We start from the raw sequence: 15539 nt of genomic DNA, 5'->3' as shown, positions 1-15539 counted from the left end.
CCCTCATTTTTTCTTCTAATATACAGTATTTATCTGTCTGAAAAAAAAAGGTAAATATATATTTATAAATATTTAATATATTTCAATATATTTTAAATAATACAATTTTATAATGTAAATAAATATACATATTTTTTTAAATTTTCATTATATAATTTTTATGTATCATATTCCTTATTTAGCTTATAAATAATATGCATGAATCAATGCATATGTACTCATTGTCATTCTTTTTTCAAGTTTATCTGGCTCAAAACAATTGTATTAAATATAATTTATATTATGTAAATACACATGATTTCACTCACTTAATAATGTTGGGTTAAAAATAACCCAACTAGTAACCCAATTATGGCCAGTTGGGTTAAGTAATTATTACATTTAAATAATTAATTAATTAATTAATTAGACCCAACTGCTTGGTTATTACCTAAAATAACCCAACAATGTTAAAAATGACCCAACATTTTTGGAAAATAACCCAACATGGTGACCAAATATGTGTAACCCAGCCCAACCCAACATTTTTATAAATCATATATCATATTCACATTTATAAATTACATCATACTGTATATATATATATATATATATATATATATATATATATATATATATATGTGTGTATGGGTAAAAAACAACCCAAGTTGGGTTGAAAATGGACAAACCCAGCGGTTGGGTTAAATGTTTGCCCAATGTTTGGCAGTTTTATTTAACTCAACTATAGTTTGAAAAAATGACTATATGACTGGCTTAAAATGAACCCAAAATATGTCGGAAAATAAAAATCAGACACATAATTACTAGAGGCAACAATAATAATCAAAAGGTGAACATTTATTAATAAGCAATTTAATAAATGTTTATTGTTTAAATTATTATTCATTAAACTTGTTAATGATCATTTATTAAACATTAATAAATGTTAATTTCCAACATACTTTGGGTTCATTTTAAGCAAACAATACAGTCATTTTTTTAACAATATTTGAGTTAAATAAAACTACCCAGCAGGTTGGGCAAACATTTAACCCAACCGCTAAGTTAAAACAACCCAATTGCTGGGTTTGTCCATTTTCAACCCAACTTGGGTTGTTTTTAACCCAGCATTTTTAGAGTGTTGGATTAATCCTTCTATTTCTAAAAAAATAAATAAGTGAAGCATGTGCAGTTAATGCTTTTATTTAGAAATGCAGGTGGAGTACAAATCAATTATTTTTCCATTGTGTTTTTGCACAATGCAGAGCACAAAGCATTCTCGAAAACTGTCCTTCCGTTAAGAGCACGGACGCTCTGAGGTCAATTAGCTGTAGTCTCCGCTATCTCTCAGACGGGCTCTGGGACAGATAATCAATGAGTGCTCCTGTCACCCACTGCTATCTGCAGAGCACAATCGGAAGATTTAGGGACAAGAATAACTTGTTTTTTCTCTAAGCTGATTGCAGTGAAACTGCCACACACAATCCCCAGCCACTCTCTTACCTCTTGCTTCATCCTGCCTGGACCTGAAACATCTGCATGACTCGAGGCTGAGGTACGACCAACACTCCCGTCGCCCTGGGAAATGAAGAGCAGAGACAAGTATCTCCAATCAGTCCCATCCATCTATCAGCTCCAGATCAACTCAAGGTCAAGATCAGACAGTTCCTACTTTTAAGATGATAGGCACGATAAGGCACTCGCTGTGCACTTCCTTGGGCTAATGTGATCCTGCCCAGTATCACCATTAAAAATAAAAGTGCTAGCTAGATCAACAAAAGAATTTGTAGCCTAATGCCATGGAAAAACTATTTATTAGAACCAGAAATAGTTTAGTGACTATTTATATACATATACATACAGAGATTGGGGGTTTAAACAATTTTTTGAAAGAAGTCTCTTCTGCTCACCAAGGCGGCATTTATTTGATCAAAAATACAGTAAAAACTGTACAAATATTTTACAGTCTGAAAATAACTGTTTTCTATGTGAATATATTGTAAAATGTAATTTATTCCTGTGATCAAAGCTGAATTTAAAGCATCATTACTCCAGTCTTCAGTGTCACATGATCCCAAAAGAACAGCATTTATTTGACATTTACATTATAAATGTCTTTATTGTCACTTTTGATAAATTTAATGTGTCCTTGCTGAATAAAAGTATCATATATATATATATATATATATATATATACACACACACACACTGTAACAAATTATTTTCATGATTTGTTGTCACAACATTTTTTCTTCTGTCAAATCAACTTAATTAACGTGGTTCAGATAACATAATATTTTTAGTTTCTGCTGATTAAACCAATCGCCTTCATTGTATTAACTCAAATTTTTAATTTCAATGAACTCAAAATTTTAAGGCAACCAGGTAACTTCAAGTTAAACCAACAATTCTTATTTACAGTGTATACACTGCATACTGTGTTGAGTGTAATTAATTAAGTAATCTAATTCATTTAATTACTTTTCACGTGAAAATGTAAAGGGGGGTTATTCTTAATTTTTCTGTCATTTAATTACAGTTACTTCTGATGTAATTGCGTTAAATACTGTATAGACTATAGAAGCATTCTATATAAAACAATAACATCAAAATTTAAACATTAAAATGCATGTAACCTCCATTTACACACTTTGGTCAGTTCAAGAATAATTTATGCAATTTTATACTACAACCTGAATTCCGGAAATGTTGGGACGTTTTTTAAAGTTGAATAAAATGAAAACTAAAAGACTTTCAAATCACATGAGCCATTATTGTATTCACAACAGAACATAGATAACATAACAAATGTTTAAACAGAGAAATTTTACAATTTTATCCACTAAATGAGCTCATTTCAAATTTGATGCCTGCTGCAGGTCTCAAAAAAAGTTGGCACGAGGGCAACAAATGGCTGAAAAAGCAATCAAATTTTGAAAAGATTCAGCTGGGAGAACATCTAGCAACTAATTAAGTTAATTGATATCAGGTCTGTAACATGATTAGCTATAAAAGGGATGTCTTAGAGAGGCAGAGTCTCTCAGAAGTAAAGATGGGCAGAGCTGTGAAAGAGTGCGTAAAAAGATTGTGGAATACTTTAAAAATGTTCCTCCACGTCAAATTGCAAAGGCTTTGCAAATCTCATCATCTGCAGTGCATAACATCATCAAAAGATTCAGAGAAACTGGAGAAATCTCTGTGCATAAGGGACAAGGCTGAAGACCTTTATTGGATGCCCGTGGTCTTCGGGCCCTCAGATGACACTGCATCACTCATCGGCATGATTGTGTCAATGACATTACTAAATGGGCCCAGGAATACTTCCAGAAACCACTGTCGGTAAACACAATCCGCCGTGCCATCTGCAGATGCCAACTAAAGCTCTATCATGCAAAAAGGAGGCCATGTGTGAACATGGTCCAGAAGCGCCGTCGTGTCCTGTGGGCCAAGGCTCATTTAAAATGGACTGTTTCAAAGTGGCAAAGTGTTCTATGGTCAGACGAGTCCAAATTTGACATTCTTGTTGGAAATCACGGACGCTGTGTCCTCCGGGCAAAAGAGGAAGGAGACCTTCCAGCGTGTTATCAGCGTTCAGTTCAAAAGCCAGCATCTCTGATGGTATGGGGGTGCATAAGTGCATACGGTATGGGCAGCTTGCATGTTTTGGAAGGCACTATGAATGCTGAAAGGTATTTAAAGGTTTTAGAGCAACATATGCTCCCCTACAGATGACGTCTATTTCAGGGAAGGCCTTGTGTATTTCAGCAGGACAATGCAAAACCACATACTGCAGCTATTACAACAGCATGGCTTCGTCGTAGAAGAGTCCGTGTGCTGAATTGGCCTGCCTGCAGTCCAGATCTTTCACCTATAGAGAAAAATACGTCAAAGATGACCACAAACTCTTCAGCAGCTGGAAACCTATATCAGGCAAGAATGGGACCAAATTTCAACAACAAAACTCCAGAAACTCATAACCTCGATGCCCAGATGTCTTCAAACTGTTTTGAAAAGAAGAGGAGATGCTACACCATGGTAAACATGCCCCCGTCCCAACTATTTTGAGACCTGTAGCAGGCATCAAATTTGAAATTAGCTAATTTTGTGCATAAAATTGTAAAATTGTTTACAAAATTGTTACCTATGTTCTATTGTGAATAAAATATTGGCTCATGTGATTTGAAAGACTTTTAGTTTTCATTTTATTCAAATGTAAAAAATGTCCCAACATTTGGGTTGTATTTATTTGAAAGAATTAAAAGTGCAGTTTCGTGTCTTTCCTTGTATTGTTCAACTGGTTGAGGTTGATATGGGATTTAAAAGTAATTATAAGTAATCCAATAATTTTAAAAACAATAAAACAAACAAGAGAGTAATTAGTACAGTAATCTAATTACACTGTTGAAGATGTAATTAGTAGCCAGTAATTAATTACTTTTTAGAGTAACTTACCCAACACTGACTGTATATATATATATATATATACATACATATATATATATATATACACACATATATATATATATATATATATATATATATATATATATATATATATACACATATATATATATATAAACTTTATTAAATATTTGTATTTATATATAAATTATTCATTTCTTTAAAAAAAATATATACACTACGGATCAGAAGTTTGGTGACTAATATATATAATTATCCCAAACTACTGAGGAATCTTTAGCCTGCTGGCAATCTAGACTTTGGGAGTCTTGTGTCAGGACTGGATTAGCTGACCTTGCAGGTTTGGATCTCGAGGGACTTGGCACAAACTCCTGGGAGTAAAAGTCTCTCTTAATTCATCTTAAACCCAGCTGACAACTAAACTTGGCACGAATGTGAAAAGCCGACACTTCTAGAGTTTCGCAGAGGAAATGAAGTTGAACCTGGGGTGAAGCGAGCACAATAGTCAGCTCTTGAGTCAATGAGAAGAAATTGGCAAAAAGGCTCTAAAAATCTGAAACTGGAAGTCTGATGTTTGCTCGTCTACTTGATAAGAAATTAGTTTCTTGCGGTAAATACACCCTGAATTAATTGCAATAGAGAAAAGCTCTTTGACTAATACAAAATTAATTTGCAAGTTTATAATTACTACACATGGCAACAAATCTTTCAATTTGCACAATATAATTTCAGTAATGTTACTGGTGAATAATGATGCTAATTTATGGACTGCATTAACAGACTAAGGGGACAAAACATTGATTTGTGTTCCTCAAATGTAATATGTTTGACAGGGTTTGGAAATAAAGACAAAGCCTTAAAATGTGTCCTGACCAGCTAAAAGGCAGCCGCACTTACAAAAACAACACATATACCTGCAGTTTTCCAAACTAGTCCATTAGAATGAAAGAAAAGATGATTTTATATTAAAAACACAGTTCATGACATTTTTATTAGCAATTTACAGCTAATGGCCCTTTTGCTAATGGGTCCTGGATTATTAGACAAGAGCGATTAAAAACAAACATTCGTGTTGCGTGGGTGACGCTCAAATGTACATTTTATACGAGGGCGTGATGAACGTTCGACGGGATTTCCATGATCTCCCCCGCAGGAATGCATACAGACACATGCATTAATTATTAAGAGCCACGAGACCCTGTCTGAGCCAGATAAATGTGTGTTTGAAGTTTCCCTGCTCTCTCAAAGCCATTTAGCAAGAGTAAAGAGCACCGTCGTCGAAGTTATCATCTACTTTATCTCCCGAATGTGTTATCAGTCTGTCTCTGAAAACAAACTTGATCCACTATTGAAGTACAAAGATGCCCTTGACACACTCTAAAAAATCTGGGGTTATTTTTTGTACCCAAGTCCTGGGTTGAGCCTTTTGGGTAATTTTTGGAGGGGTTATTTTTTCAGTGTTTGGGTAGTGTTTGTGTTACCCAGATCCGGGGTCAGACGTAACAGCCCAGTGTTTGGGTAGTTTTTGTGTTACCCAGATCCTGGGTCAGACGTAACAACTCAGCGTTTGGATAGTTTTTGCGTTACCCAGATCCTGGGTCAGACGTAACAACCCAGCGTTTGGGTAGTTTTTTTGTTACCCAGATCCTGGTCAGACGTAACAACCCAGCGTTTGGGTAGTGTTTGTGTTACCCAGCTCCTGGGTCAGACGTAACAACCCAGCGTTTGGGTAGTTTTTGTGTTACCCTGATCCTGGGTCAGACGTAACAACCCAGTGTTTGGGTAGTTTTTGTGTTACCCAGATCCTGGGTCAGACGTAACAGCCCAGTGTTTGGATAGTTTTTGCGTTACCCAGATCCTGGGTCAGACGTAACAACCCAGCGTTTGGGTAGTTTTTTTGTTACCCAGATCCTGGGTCAGACGTAACAACCCAGCGTTTGGGTAGTTTTTGTGTTACCCAGATCCTGGGTCAGACGTAACAACCCAGCGTTTGGGTAGTGTTTGTGTTACCCAGCTCCTGGGTCAGACGTAACAACCCAGCGTTTGGGTAGTTTTTGTGTTACCCTGATCCTGGGTCAGACGTAACAACCCAGTGTTTGGGTAGTTTTTGTGTTACCCAGATCCTGGGTCAGACGTAACAGCCCAGTGTTTGGATAGTTTTTGCGTTACCCAGATCCTGGGTCAGACGTAACAACCCAGCGTTTGGGTAGTTTTTTTGTTACCCAGATCCTGGGTCAGACGTAACAACCCAGCGTTTGGGTAGTTTTTTTGTTACCCAGATCCTGGGTCAGACGTAACAACCCAGCGTTTGGGTAGTGTTTGTGTTACCCAGCTCCTGGGTCAGACGTAACAACCCAGCGTTTGGGTAGTTTTTGTGTTACCCTGATCCTGGGTCAGACGTAACAACCCAGTGTTTGGGTAGTTTTTGTGTTACCCAGATCCTGGGTCAGACGTAACAGCCCAGTGTTTGGATAGTTTTTGCGTTACCCAGATCCTGGGTCAGACGTAACAACCCAGCGTTTGGGTAGTTTTTTTGTTACACAGATCCTGGTCAGACGTAACAACCCAGCGTTTGGGTAGTGTTTGTGTTACCCAGCTCCTGGGTCAGACGTAACAACCCAGCGTTTGGGTAGTTTTTGTGTTACCCTGATCCTGGGTCAGACGTAACAACCCAGCGTTTGGGTAGTTTTTGCGTTACCCAGATCCTGGGTCAGACGTAACAACTCAGCGTTTGGATAGTTTTTGCGTTACCCAGATCCTGGGTCAGACGTAACAACCCAGCGTTTGGGTAGTTTTTTTGTTACCCAGATCCTGGTCAGACGTAACAAACCCAGCGTTTGGGTAGTTTTTGTGTTACCCTGATCCTGGGTCAGACGTAACAACCCAGCGTTTGGGTAGTTTTTGCGTTACCCAGATCCTGGGTCAGACGTAACAACCCAGTGTTTGGGTAGTTTTTGTGTTACCCAGATCCTGGGTCAGACGTAACAACCCAGTGTTTGGGTAGTTTTTGTGTTACACAGCTCCTGGGTCAGACGTAACAACCCAGCGTTTGGGTAGTTTTTGTGTTACCCAGATCCTGGGTCAGACGTAACAACTCAGCGTTTGGGTAGTTTTTGCGTTACCCAGATCCTGGGTCAGACGTAACAACTCAGTGTTTGGGTAGTTTTTGCGTTACCCAGATCCTGGGTCAGACGTAACAACTCAGCGTTTGGGTAGTTTTTGCGTTACCCAGATCCTGGGTCAGACGTAACAACCCAGTGTTTGGGTAGTTTTCGGGTAGTTTTTTACATTACGGATCAAAATATTCAAACTGTTCCCTCCAGTTAAACTAGGTCCATGTGAGAACATTATCTGACATTGCAATATTCAGCTCTGGCAGTGGCTCTTATATAAAGCCCCATAAAGAGACTTTATCCCCACAACTGGCACTATAAACTTTAAGATCTCTATCTTAAATTGTTATTCGGAGCACTTAAAAGAAACCCTAGCATGTGTCGAGAAAGAAACCCTTTGATGCAGTGATTTTTAATTATTTATTTCTATTAAGCACTCTCCAGTCTCCTTGTATTGCAAAACTACAAAGGCAAATGTCTGACATTGCTTATATCAGAAGTAAAACTAAGTGCTTTAGATTTTAGATAAGGGGAGTAATTTATATATAATGTCTCGTCTAATCAATACACTAACTGATGTCAGGAGCCTAGTAGATACACATGCACAGACATAAAACATCTATAAAACATAATTTAAATATATACAGTATATATTTCTACAGTAGCATATCAAATCTATGGAGAGGAATGAGATTTTGTTCTACATTGATAAATAGCGCAGTGAAATGTCAGCAGAGCCCTCATATGACCCTGAAACAGAAATCTATCAGTGTAAAATTGTCCATCAGCAAACCCTTCTCATGTTATTGGAATTGTACTGGACTATAAAATAAATGCCCCCATTTTGAGCAAAATTAGATTTTTTTTTTTTCTTTCAAATCCATTTTTCACTTGAGCACAGGCCTGCTGATGGCTGTACTTGGTGGAGAAGAAAATAACAGTTGCCAATCAGTTGCCACTACAGAAGTCGTGCTGTAAAATACGCGTTTAAAGAGTAAAAGCTGGAGCACACTGCAGTGTAAGTACACTACTGTTCTTCTCTTGTACCTGAGTGGCAATTCAAGCATTTGGAGAGTGGGATGAGGCCATTATTTTTTAATTAGATTTCCTTTTTTATTCCTGAATTTAATGCAGAAGATGCGATTTGGTCATGTAAAAATTCAATAGGCGAGACAGATGGATTATAGCTGAGGAGCGTCACTTTGCAACAGCAATGCATTTTCTGTTACCATCTAATAGGCTCAACAAAAGCAAATAATCATACTGAAAGTTTTTCAGTTTTAATTTACTTCAGAGAATCATGACTTTGGCTCCAATGTGCTACTGCTCTCTGCTGGACAAACATTATACTGCATCCCTCTAGAATCTCTTCTTTAGTTTAAGATGACAAACCAAAAAAAGAAATGCTTACTATCATTGCATTACATAACACAATATAAAAGTATGTTTCATTTATTTTTAAGAAATACTCTTCACAATTAGTATTGTGCCACTTTATAGTTGTGAAACATGTCCACAGTCTGTAGTTAATGTGAAAAACTACACCTGTTCAAATAAAAATTAACCTATATTTGTGAATGCCATGCATTTTGGCAGATGTCACTTGCTTTGATATTTTATATTTCCAATGAAATAGGCAGTAGTACCACTTCAATTTACCTCGAACTTTTGTTAGATAAGAAAAGCCTTGATAAATATAGTTTTTATATTGAAATTACATTTTATCTTTAATCAAACATACATATTGCAGGTAACCATACATATTGGAATTCACATTATATATTGAAATCACTTTACCTTAAACACTGGAATCCATCAAAACTGAAAATTGAAAATATTGCAAATATTCTTCTATTTATTTCACACTCACCAGAGCAGAAATGAGATGCTCCGTCACGCCAACAGCACATAAAAAGCAATTTCAAAGCAAACAAACGTCCGCCTGGATAAAATAATACTTTCACTCAGGAGGCTTTACTGAAACAATCATGAATCAGAGACGCTTTCAGGACAAAAAGTTAAAAATCTCAATGTCAATGCGACCCCCAATATTTCATCACTACAATGCAAAAATCATCATGATTAATATGAACATTTTTTTATAAAAAATATTATATCATAGTAATTTCTATGACATGTCTTTAAATTATGCTTGTTATCTTTCTGTGCAGTAATTAGAATTACTGATAATAATGGGAATTACAGTAAAATGTATGGATGCAAAATGGGAAAATTTCCCTTAATTGTCAAAAAATCAAGGTCAAATTGATTTATGTAAGATTCCTAAAAAAAAATATGCTTTATTTTATGCAAAATGTTCTTTTTCATTATATGTAATTTGTGGAGTGTTATGTGACCTGGACATGTGGACATGGGACTGTGAATAAATTATATTTAAATAACATTCAATTAAAGGGGTCATAAATCTAGAAATCAACTTTTCCTTGAGCTTTTGATATATACGAGGTCATCGTACTATAAGAATATCCTGTAAGTTTCAGAACTGAAAACTTCCTCGTTAGTCCAATAAACGCTTTTATTGACACCAGGCCCAGTGAACGACTCGTCCCGAAATGTGCCTATAGATAGGTGAAACTCCGCCTCCGCAGAATAAATCAACGCCTACTTCATCATTGCAACATTAGCCCCGCCCACTGGTGTGTTAGTGAGATGACGAGGAGAGAAGAGCGATACAGGACTAAAATAACATTACCTTTCAAAGGATCCTAATGCTAGGAATATGGTTATTTATTTTCAACAATGTGAATGTCTCAGTTGAGCTTTATTTATTTGTATTCGGTACATTTCACTGTGGATTCTTTGGTAAATCAATCGCATTTCAGCGCAAACAGACTTTTACGATATGGACTCGACAGTAATGCAACAACACGTCAGTAACTGTGTTCATTCTAATGCCTGATCTGATATTAATGATTCATGTACAGTCGGATGTTCTTTGTCTGTGTGTCAGTAAATCAAACCAGTGACTAAACGCTCAACTTCACGTTGTTTCTCTTAGTAGGATGAAAAGAATCTGTTATTTAAACTGTGATTAAATTATATATAGAAAGCGATCAAAGAACGCTCCCTTTACAATCACTGGAGCTGTCAATCAAACAGCACAAGTTTATCAGTGACTGAGTTCTGGACTAAAACTCCCGTTTTATTCAACGAATCTCTTAGTTACATCATGTTTGCACTGTTAGTTATGATGAAAGCATTCGTTAGTGTGCAGAAATTGATGAGATCACTGCTTTCATGAGCTCAACAACATGTCTGTGATCGGCTACAATGTTCATCACTGCAACCTTTCATGCCACGATCTAAATATGATGCCATAGATCAGGGTGCGATTTGTAGGGGGGGATGGGGGGGATTTCCCCCTTCTGGTCTATGTTTCCCTGCCTCTGCTGAATTATTTTTATCCCCGGTTTTTTGCTACTTCACAAACCACCAACAGAGCATATAAAATACCAAAAATAAAAATATTTTTTAAAACATCGGCAATTAAAATGCTGCGTTTATATAGAACTGTCTCTTTACGGCCACAACAAACGGGACACTTTTCAGACGCGCATTCCAACTTCGCCTCAGCACCAGGCGCAAGTCAAAATAGCACGGAAAAGATAGGTGACGACGAGGGAGCTTCAGTTGAACAACAGTGAACTGCGGTCAGACGAGATATTGTCAGGCTACTGTATGTCAGTAAAACTCAGAAAAATGAACATGACTGTCCAATCAGCCGTTATATTGTGCTCGCGGCGCGCACTCAAGAATTGCACGTGCAAATGCGGCGGCGCACGCTGCACATTAGTTTATTATAGCTTAAATAAAGCGCAAATGAAACTACGAGCATGCACCGTCATTCTTCTGTTGTAAATTAAGTCATGAAATTACCAAACATGTGATTAAAGCTGCCTCAAAACTGTGCATGCATAGGCTATTTGTTAACATTGTTTCAAAGCAATTGTTATCCAATTTGTTGGCCTTAAAACGTCTTAAAATGCACGTCTACACCAAGGAAATCAAAATGTTTTCGAAGGGGAGCATGCCCCCGTACCCCCCTAGACTAGTAAACTACATTTTGTGACCTCAGTAATTATGAAACCCTGTGTACAGCCCTGTATTTCTCCAAATGTGCACACTTTGGGACTAAACGTTTGTGTATGCACTGTGATCAAAAATAAACAGGAGCAAACGCGATTGAATGTAGAGGTTTGTGTCTCGTTATTCTATTAAAAAAAAATCAATAACTACTGATTGCTTTTGCATGATTTTGCATTCCTATTAGAAATTAAGAATTATTAGTGTCATTGTAAATAGTGGTGCAAATATCTAATCTGTCTAATACTTCGAAACTCAAGGCTAAATCAGAATATTTATTGTAAAAATGTTTCTGTAACAGGCAGCTGCCAAAAATTAGTATATAGCTCCACTGTGGTTTGTGATTTATTTTCAAAAGGGAAAGAAAAACTTTTCAAAACTTCCCCCCCTCTGGTTTTTTCACAAATCGCACCCTGCCATAGATCTAAATGTAATGCTATAATCAACACTTTTCACGATTAGTTAACCTTGAGAGCTGTAAAAGTAAAAATGTGATAAAAGTTTTCAAGAGAGTAATACTATTTCATATGCATAGATGTCAGCCAATCACAGCAGTGGGCGTTTACACTGAAGTCTCACAGCAGACACGCCCCTTAAAACAGAGCGTTCAAATTAGAGGGATAAAATCAGGGTAGGAAAAATGCCTTTTATTTCTAAATTATGACAATTTTTGATGTAAAAAGCATACTAACATTATAAGTGCACCCCAGGAAACATTATAAAACAATAAAACAACACAGTTCATGACCCCTTTAAAATACTGTGTAAACTACTGTCAAGATTTTAGAAAGACTGCACTTTCAAACCTGAAAGCTCAACATGACTGACAGACAGAAAGTGCCTCAAACTCCTCTGATTGGCTAAACAATAATGTCAGATCGTCAGGCTGTTTTGTGAGCTTTACAGAGTCTCGTTCTGTCACAGACAGGTGTGATGTCTCAGGACACCTCTTTCACTGATATCTGTCAGACAGTATAAGGACATTTTCTACAAGCTGATCCATAAAAAACTCCCTTCCAGCACTTTTATGTTTGAGTTGTTTGGGGGGGGAAGAGGCATTATCTCATAAAATCAAGTAACAGTGACAGCAGCGACAGATTCATTCCTCCCGAGAGACAACAGAGCAAAGTCTCCTGGTAAGAGCCTTTCATTTCTCTTTCCAAAGAGCCACATTACCGTCAAAGCCTGCTTTCATCCTTCAGAACAGAGGTGTAGGAACAAGCTCCTGCTGATGTGTTTGTCTTGAGTTCTGCTCTGTCTCTTGTAGTTCAAGCGCTTGTCGTCACTCAATCAAAGCCTGTGCACCAGTCAAAATGAAATTGAGAATGTGAGGTTACAATTTAATTTTTGTGAACTGAATTTGAATTGATGTGACGAAACACAGCTGTAAGTGCAAATTAGAATTTAAGGAAGTACAATTAAAATGGAATGAATTCAAAGAAATTCATAACTTTTGTAAGTGCACAATAGTTTTAAATAATACTTTTTTTACAACACATTTTTCGCTATAATTTACCCTTAAACTTGCTATTCAATACACAATATATGGGCTACTTCCACAATATATGGGCTACTTCCAGATTATATTCATAATAATGTTTAAAATAATAATATATATATATATATATATATATATATATATATATATATATACACACACACATACACACACACACATTTTGTGACAAAACAAATAATGACATTATTAATTTGAACTAATTAAGTGCATTTATTCCCTGATATGCAGAATATATTAAAGAACTGATTATACATTTAGTTTACTTTAGTGAATTTCTTTGAATTTCTTTAATTTTTCTATAGTGAATTTTCTTTTTGTCCACCACATGGTTTTCAGATAACTTTATAATAAAAATATAAATATTGACATAGAAATTTGAATTGATTCAATTATATACTGTATCTATAAATATATAATTTAAATGAAATAAGTATATATATAAAATAATAGTTATGTATATATATATAAATTTTAATTAATTATATATATATACACAAATTAATTAATTAATATATTGTATTATAAATATTATATTTATAATTAAATTATATATATATTTATAATATATTTATTAATTTATTTAGTAATTATATATATATGAATTAATTAAATAAATGAATAAATATATTATAATATATATATATATATATATATATATATATTGTTTTTATTAATTAATTTAAATGAAATGTATAGAGATCATTTCAATTAATTGCATGTATATAAATAATATTATAATATATTCATTCATTTATATATATTTATTTATATATATATATATATATATATATATATATATATGAATAATGAATTTATATATATATATATTTTAATTATTCATTCATATATATATATATATATATATATATATATATATTTTTTATTTTTTTATTTTTATTTTTTTCCAAATTTCTGTGTCAATATTTATCTTTATATCTTAAAGTTATCTGAAAACCATGTGGTGGACATTAAAATGAGTTTATTCTTTTGACAGTATTAAACCTTAGAGATTCACTAAAATAAACTAAATATATAATCAGTTCTTTAATATATTCTGCACATCATGGAATAAATGCACTTAAATAGTTCAAATTAATAATGTCATTATTTGTTTTGTCACAAAATGTAAGAAAAACTAACAAATTTCCTCTGTGTGTGACTGTTGAATTTCTTCAAATTCAGTAAATTCCTCTTCCTGTCATTTCAATTAAGCGTCCTGTGAGACGTGGCCAATTCAGATTTACACTCATTTCAGAGTCATTTCTTTAAATTCTGAATTCTGCTCAACCCTGGCCTGCGGTGCAGATGATCTTGAAGCCGTCCTCACCTCACAGAGCAGATGTGACATCAAGCTGACAGTGTTGTAGACGGGTGTGTAACACGCTGACACGGGCAGACCTTCTGAGAGCCTCATGACTCAATCACACCGGCTAAACCTGCAATATAAAGGAGCGTACAAGAGGAATCAGACACTGATGGTGTAAGAGCGCCACCTTGTGTTTCAAACGCATAATAAAACCATTTCAATTTAAATCCCTATCCACCTTTTTCCTATACCGCCCATGACGCTTTGCGTGAATTATGGGAGTAACTTCCATTGTAAACAATCAGCGAAAGTTCGCTCTATGAACACAATAATAAGCATTTTCAAAAACTGGGTACAATGAGATGACATTATTCCACTAACCCTTTAACTATCGAACATTAAAGGACATTTAAAAGTGTAAAAGCATTAAAAGATTATTACAACAGACCATGAATAACCCCAAAAGCTTGAGTATTGACGGATGTGTTAAATATCACTAAATATCCTATTTTTTGGACAATGAACGGCACCATTTAATGAACAAAGGTGTCTTTAATAATATTGCTTTTGCCATTGTTTTATCAAATCAAAACGCCAGTCAGAGCTCTGGTAAAATCACTGTAATGCACAGCCTCCTCGAGTGCTTGTTATTTCCACAATGATTTCTCGTTAAGCATTACTTGTGGTTCCAGACACACTGACTCCAGCGCAGGTAAATGCATCTGAGCCACTGCAAACTAACAAAACCATACAAGATGATTGTAATACTCATTAACGCACTCTTTATGGCTTTGTTCAGCTATTACACAAAGTAAATATTTAAACATTTTTTACACCGTAAAGCCAGTGTATTGTGAAAGGCAGGCATTTTCCTTTGTCCGTAGGGTCTGGAACAATCTCAAATGAGCACATTACCCGCAAAATGCCTCAGGAGACTTTCTTAATACAGGTCTCTTTGTACATGACTGAACACATAAGCCCCATGAAATTCGCTCTCTGGTATTTTTAATAGAAACATGGGCGTTCTTATTTTGGCAGAGGTTTATGGCTGGGTTTGAGGAGGATGCATGTTCAAATAAATATCAAGCTTCTCCTC

At 35.4% G+C, this 15539-nt stretch overlaps 1 protein-coding gene across 1 annotated transcript in view; it reads right to left on the bottom strand.

Annotated features, from left to right (window-relative positions):
• znf385d (zinc finger protein 385D) overlaps positions 1-15539 on the bottom strand; it is a 204093-nt gene that overhangs the window by 127770 nt on the left and 60784 nt on the right. Inside the window, 3 exon segments of the mRNA XM_051866216.1 lie at positions 1483-1557; positions 12795-12915; positions 14465-14573. The gene's annotated coding sequence lies outside the window, so the exon portion shown is untranslated.

Source organism: Ctenopharyngodon idella, chromosome 16 (assembly GCF_019924925.1).
Source record: "Ctenopharyngodon idella isolate HZGC_01 chromosome 16, HZGC01, whole genome shotgun sequence".
NCBI classification, from domain to species: Eukaryota; Metazoa; Chordata; class Actinopteri; order Cypriniformes; family Xenocyprididae; genus Ctenopharyngodon; species Ctenopharyngodon idella.
Note: the sequence above shows the minus strand (reverse complement) of the source record. Positions and strands in the feature narration are given on the sequence as shown.